Source organism: Eptatretus burgeri, chromosome 11 (genome assembly GCF_056783735.1).
Source record: "Eptatretus burgeri isolate ZD-2024b chromosome 11, Ebu_testis_v1, whole genome shotgun sequence".
Lineage (NCBI taxonomy): Eukaryota > Metazoa > Chordata > Myxini > Myxiniformes > Myxinidae > Eptatretus > Eptatretus burgeri.
Window position 1 is genome coordinate 38,700,508 of NC_140971.1, and position 7,500 is coordinate 38,708,007.

The window sequence follows — 7,500 nt, forward strand, 5'->3', positions numbered from 1 at the left end:
AGGTGCCCAGTCATGAGCGGTACCCAGGGCAACGAGGCGGTTTCTGAAGAGCTGCCACAGGAAAGTGATTGTATCACCAGCATCATGTGGGATTGCACCATCCTGCATAAAGCAGATCATGCTGAGCTGGTTTGGGGTGACCTTTTGGGCAAGATCATGATGGAACTTCTGGAGCACGGCCCGGTGGTGCTCACTGATCATTGTCACTGTCATGGTGTTGTTCTCAAACCAGTAAGGCCCTAGCGTTCCCCATCTGGCATTGAAGGCACAGAAGCATGTGACCTTAGGCCCTTTCAGGTACCTCTCAGTGATCTCCTCAGGTAGTCTGCCCCCCAGAAAATGTTGTTGTGGTTGTTGATGGCACCGTTCAAGTGGAAATGGGCTTCATCACTGAATCAGATTAGGTTGATCCAGTTTGGGTATCGCTCCATCCTGTCACTGAGCCAATTGCACATATCAACTCTCCTTATGTCATCTTGACTCAGTTTATGCCTAATAGAGATGATGTATGGGAAAAGCTTCAGTTCCTTCGTGAGGATACGCCAGACTGATGTTGGTTTGATGCCTAGCTCCCAGGAGCGCCTGCCGTGGAGCTTCTTGGGACTATCCACTGCAGAATCCCGCACGGCGTCGATGTTGGTTTGGCTCTTGGTTACTGATGCTGGGCTGCCACTGTTGCCCTTGCTCTGGTTGTGCACTGTACCCTTGTGCTCAAAATGTTTCACAATGCATTGAATGGCACAATTTGTGAGTCCCTCACGTGTTCTGAGGTCGTATTCCTGGCAGAACCTCCAGCGGGTGTCGACATATGATTTCGTCTCATACCACAGAGCCACCACTTTTGTCTTTTGCTTCACTATAAATGGCATAGTTGAGCTATGGAGCTGGAAATCCCAGGGAAGAAACACCACGATAACACCACCAAACCCTGAGAAGGAAAACGGTATAGAATTAAAACACAAAAAAATGGCAGGAAGTCAAAGTTTTATCAATCTTTTTGAAACACCCTGTGCATACGTAGTGGTGCTGGGTTGATATCGGTATCGGTAATCGGCACAGGCCGATATCTGCAATGTTATGCTAATCGGCATCGGCCGATTGGAGTCAGTGTGAGTGCTGATTCATGATGACAGTACTGTACACAACCCAAAAACTTGAGTCATTTTGGGCGAATTTCATTCAACAAATTAATAAAACAACTTTCAATTATCGACGTTTCAAGGAGATGTGCATAAACATTAGTCTTTATAAAGAGCTGACAATTGTCATGTGATGGGTTTAAAAATTTTGGCTCGGTAATTTGGAAAACATGTTAACACAACAAACGGCTCGTAAATCGGGTGTTATCAAATTTATTTTGCTTTGAAACTCACAAAGAGAAACAACATAACCTTTCTAAAGCACATCCGATTCATATATAATAAAATAATGCTTTAAAAACAACTATGAGTACAAAGGAAAACACAATCGCTCGTACGCTGCTGAGATTAAAAGTGAAATCTTACTGTACTTCTTTCCTGGCCATACCCAGGTGCATCAAAGCGTGAGTTAAATTTATTTTTCCACATTTCAAAAATTGACCGACAGTATTCTGAGCCCCTGAGCAAAAGGTTAGCAAAAATATACCACCATTTATTACGCTGAGTTAATGGCCGATCAATACTTACTGTATGAATGATTGTTCGGAACGGAATTCCTTTGTAACCCGGGGACCTCCTGCACTGTATTTTGAATAAAACTTGCTTTTCACATGACCAGCCAAGTATGAAACACTTAATTTTATATCCCTCAATATCTTATCGAATGACCACATGGGAGCTCATCATTCATTTAACCAGAGTGGTGTCAAAGCCACCCAATGCTCGCCTGTTTATACATTTATCGTTTTTAAAAGACGAGTCTAATAATATTTTTTATAAAGCATTGCAGTGAAGTCTGATCCAAATAATTTTAAAGCAATATATGTATTTGTATATTGTAATCAGTAAAAAATAGTGTGGTAGATAAAAACATTAGAAAGGAAATAACTTGCACCAAAAACTTTAACATTTTCATGCTCACGCTGACGCTCACGCCGGGGGTATCGCTATAGCTCTCTGTTCTTCGAACAGGCGAGCTAAAAATGACAGGATGCTGTGCCGTTTGATGCTTCAATCGATTGGAGTAGAGATTTAAAATAAATTGATGGACCGTCACTCAATAACATCAATTGTGGGCATGGCACTGATCTGGCATGGTATCCACTTAGTCTAGAGGCCAAACAGCCATTTCAGGGCAAAGCATGCTTTAGCGTCATTATGAAGTTTTTTTTTTTTTTGGTTGATTCAGAATCAGCCGGGTGCCAGACTCGCACCCTTGTGGAATTTTTTTTAAATGCGAAAAACAAAATGGCCACCACCGACTTTCGATAAATTCTGTTTTGGGCTATATCTTCACTTCAAATGCACTTAAACACACAATTTTAGTGTCTACAACTATGTTTCATGTGACAGACAAGGTAAACGTTGATGATTCTCTCAAGATTGGACGACAACAGATAGCGGAATTTGAATCTGGATGTCCAACAAGCTTCAACAAGACACTAACCAAAAAAGTGACCCTGATGACTTCGACCAAGAAGAGCATCAAGCTGGATGGAAGGCCAGTATATCATACTGAATTGATCTACACCCGAGTCATATGTCTCCAACAATACAGGGATATTTATATCAAGGGTGTCCTCTCGTACGAACTGTTCCTTGTCCCAGCCTCCTTGTTTGATGAGAGCAGTGCGATGCGGGCTCAGTCGAAAGCAATCCTGAAGATGAAACTCCAAGTTGATCAATCAAGTCAAATCCAAGGTTTCCAGATGCTGTCATCATCGATGGATGCACCATGTTATGGACTGTACATTGGCCCACAAATGGTACAGTTGAGGATTATGTGATCAACTTCATGGGAACCATCAAATACCACCTGGAGTGTTGTGACGTATACCTGATTTTCGACAGGTACATCAAAATCAGCACGAAACAAATGACGAGATCCAGTCGCGCAGGTCATGATTCAAGTCGAAAACATCAACTCAACTTACACACAACACTTCCAGCACAAAAAGTGGTCCTAAATGTAGCCTACAACAAACTACAACTGATCGATTTGATCTGTCAGTATCTGATGACCCACATTGTGGACAACCAAACTGGTGATCACCGGAAAAGATCCTACACCAGTACAAGTATGGAACAATTCCACTTTCCAGAGACAGGATCTGAAAACACACCATGAAGAAGCAGATGTCATCATCATCCATCACTTAGTTAGAATTGTGTCAGGTGTCAGTGGTGACTCACACATCAAAGTGGTCTGTGACGATACAGATATCTTTGTCCTGTTGATTCATTTCTACCTCGAGGAAAAGATGACTGTGAATGTCAGCGTGGAGAGTTCGTGTGCTGGGACGGTGAACGAAGACATTCACCAAACAGCACTGAAACACAAAAGTATCGCCAAAGATCTGCCTGCTGTACATGCTCTGACCGGATGCGATACTGTGTCGGACTTGTTTGGCATTGGAAAAGCCACAGCGCTGAAGGTACTAATGGGCAGACATCATCCCACCTTACTTGGTCAGCTGGAAGCAGACGAGGAAAAGATGATATCTGAGGCAACTACCTTCATTGCTGCCTGTTATGGTTCCAAAGTTGAAGGTGATATGTCCACACACCGGTCTCAGTTGTGGAAGTCTAAGATGGCCAACTCCAAGATTACCTCTGCTCCGAAATTGAAGTCGTTGCCCCCATCACATGATGCCTTTGTTCAACATGTACATCGCGCTCATCATCAAGTCATTATATGGAAATCGGCCACTCAGTCAGACCCTCCGAACTTGGATCCCATCAAGTATGGATGGCAAGAAGGTGAGGACGGTGCGACGTTGTGTCCAACCACACTTCCACCTGATGTGTCTGCTGCACCAGTCACCATTCTGCAGCTGATCAGCTGATCCAGCCAGCCATGTTCCACCGGGAGGTGTGGTTGTGTGGCAGCACAGATGTCATGTTCGATGTTTTGCAGTTGTAATGCTGGATCAGACTGTTGTTACGAACAGACAAGGGCAGTAGCTGCTAATCACGATGACGAATATTGAACATAATGTAGAACATTGCATCCTTAACAAAGTTAATATTTGTTTGCCTAAAAATAAAAGGTAATTTCAAAATCATATCCATGTACATAATTACTTTAGGACAAAACCCAAAGTCATAGTCAACTATCCACATGTATCCGGATATATTTGTGTAAAAATCCTATTCCAATATAATCATCAATTCATTGATCATTGCAAGTAAGTTACTTCAGCTGTCATTGACTATTATTGTGCGTAGTATTCATATTTGAGGGTTCATCAAATTCAATTTCTTACTCGAAGTGATCAGTGGAACTGCAAAATAGCCATTTTTCATATTAAAATGGTGGCCATCTTGAAAATATGAGACAGGTCTAATATATATACCTTCAATTTTATCATTATCGGATTCCTTGACCATGAAAACATAGTAGTAGACACCAAAAATGTGTTTGTAAGTGCATTAGAAGTGAAGATATAACCCAAAACACAATTTATCGAAAGTCGGTAGCAGCCATTTTTGTTTTTCACCTCTAAAAAATATTCCTCAAGGGTGCGAGTCTGGCACCCGGCTGATTCTGATTCAGGATAGCTCAGAGATGATGAATCAACCAAAAAACTTCATTATGACGCCACAACATGCTTTTTCACATTTCCGCTGGACTAACTTCATGTGTGAACAATGCACTTTCCCATTTTTAATTTTCTTTTTTTAAATCTGTAATCGGCTATAGTCAAATGTTCTTATCGGCCCAGCAATACATACATACATACATACATACATACATACATACATACATACATACATACATACATACATGCATACATACATACATTGCCAAATTTTACGATAATCTGTTGCCATATTGTCCCTGCTGCAGTGAGGGAGCTAAATTAGATTTAAACGATTAAGTAGATTATTTCAAGGTGTCCTACACATGTAGTTGTGAGAAAAAAAAATGACAGGATGTGTTGTCCGTTATCGGTTTGACTGTGCCTGATTACTGCCTTATTTTGAAATCCAAGCAAAGTTGAGCCCAGTTATTACTTGGGTGGAAGACTGCGAAATAAGCGTTTTAGGCTGCAGGATAACAGGATATCTCATTTGGTAGTGTGTTCTCCTCTGATCTTTCTAGTTAGTGGTTTGTTCCATTGTGGAGGCAAAACTGACAAACTATCATGCTTGTGCAATGCCAGTAGGGGGCACATAGCACAATGTCCATCCATCCATTGGGACCATACTCTGTGCAGAGCGTTGGTGTTGCCTAAGTAGTCTCCTTCGCTATTGGGCACAATCCTGGATGGGTCGCCACTCCGACACAGGATACCAGCAAGCTGGCACTTATTTTTCTGACCTCGGAAGGATGACAGGCAGAGTCAACCCCACCTGGTATTAATTCAACAGCCAAGCAGGATTTGAACTCAGGATCCTCAGATCCCAAGCCCACCCTAACCATTAAGCTAACACCTGGCAAAAATCACAATGTCCTTCACAGGAATTCAGATGGTTATGTAAAACCAGCTGTGCCATTTGCATTTAGGTTATACACATCAACAAGGACAAATGTGTCCAAGAGCCGCGTCATTCCACCAGTCAACAAGAAGAAGAACAGCGCGGAGCTCTCTTAGAACCAGCGTTCGCAACGTGACGCGGAAAGGTTTTGTCTTTACCAGAAGAAGAAGAACACGGAGCTCTCTAAGAGCCAGCGTTCGCTACGCGACACGCGGCTAAAAATCCAATTGCATCCATTCAAACGGGTTGGCCCTTGTGTTCTGGTACCCTGGCTAATTTCCCTGCTTGGAGAAAAAATTGGATATATAACTTAACTAGCAAGTACCCACGGAAATTCCGCGTAATTTAAAATGTCACTTCAACAACACCATGCAAAGAAGAGTTAAATACCATGAGAACTTAATATTGTCAAGTTATGTGCTCTCTAAAGATGTTGCTTGATTAAAGCAACCACCCCCACCCTCCTCAACTGCCGTCCTTCCCAACCCCAAGTCCTCAACCCCTCCTCACCCACCCAACCCCAAATCTTCAAATCCCTTCCCCACTTCAAGTCCTCAAATCCCTTCCCCACTCCAAGTCCTCAAACCCCATTTCCACTCCAAGTCCTCAACCCCTCGCCCCTACCACCACAAATCCTCAACATCCCCTCCATCCACCCCAAAGCCTCAACTTTCCTCTCCCAACTCTTCGTCCCCTGTCTGTCCCTCCACCCCAACTCTATGCCCTCCCCTCTCCCTTTCTTCCCATTCTTCAAAGCAAGATATTGCATTCTTACATCATTACATGTTATTTCTTCATTACTTCATTAAAATGGTAGAATATTTAACTCTCTTTCCTATCCCCGATCCATCTCATTATTATTGCTTTCGCAACTACACCGATTCCTACCTCCTGATAACCTGCTTTCCATCCTTGTCAACTTCTCCTTTCAACCTTCTCTTCAGGTCCCCATTCACGACAACTTAAATTAAACTAGGGAGTTCATAGAACGCCTTACCCTGCACAGTGTTTACATATATAATTCTATTGAAAAAAAATCGAGACTTTAACACTCAAACTGCAGGAGTGGTCATTTGACTGCAAGCAAATGTTTTTGTAGCTATAATTGTAATTTTTTGTTCACAGTTTTGAGGCTCATTAACTTTTCATTATTCTGGGTGCTAAATATTCACATAAAAATTGACCTTCTGACCTCCACCACATTTTAATTATAGGCCGTTTTACTGAAAACCACCACTGGTCAGTTTGACCACTAAGGAAATGTATTGCTTGTAATTTAAGATAAGTTATTATCAGTCCATGTTTTGATGTGATTCCATCTGTGTGTGCAGAATCTGCAAAGGTAGAAATTCACATAAAATCCCCAATGTTTTTATTCATTTATTCGATTTCAGACAGTGCAACATCAGGCGCTGTACAGTAGATATGCCGTGGTGGCCAGGCTCAGACAAATAAATTTTTCAGCAACTGCAGCAGCTTTTTGAAAATGAGTCAGAGGGAGTTGATGATGTCAAAAGTGATCAAGAGGGTGATGATGACTACGTTCCTAAGCAGGAGCATTTGAGTGAAAGTGAGACAACTTCATGACGATGAATGGTCGATTTGTCTGGTTGAACTGGATATGTTTATTGTTGTGCTCTACGTCTGTGGAATGTACTGTGCAAAAGGACTTGAAGTGGATTGTCTGTGGTCTGTTACCTGGGGCCCACCATTCTTTCATAACACCATGTAAAGAAACAGGTTTTGTATAATGAGATTCTTGCGATTTGAGCAAAGGTCAACAAGGTCTGAGAATTTACAGGGACACAAATTTGTGCTGCTATCTGAAGTCTGGAATCGTTTTATGGATAATTGCATCCTCTGCAATATGTCTGGGTAA

General features: G+C 42.1%; 1 protein-coding gene across 42 annotated transcripts in view; it reads left to right on the top strand.

Annotated features, from left to right (window-relative positions):
• LOC147016897 (adhesion G protein-coupled receptor L2-like) overlaps nt 1-7,500 on the top strand; it is a 619,880-nt gene that overhangs the window by 299,638 nt on the left and 312,742 nt on the right. The gene's annotated exons all lie outside the window — the stretch shown is intronic.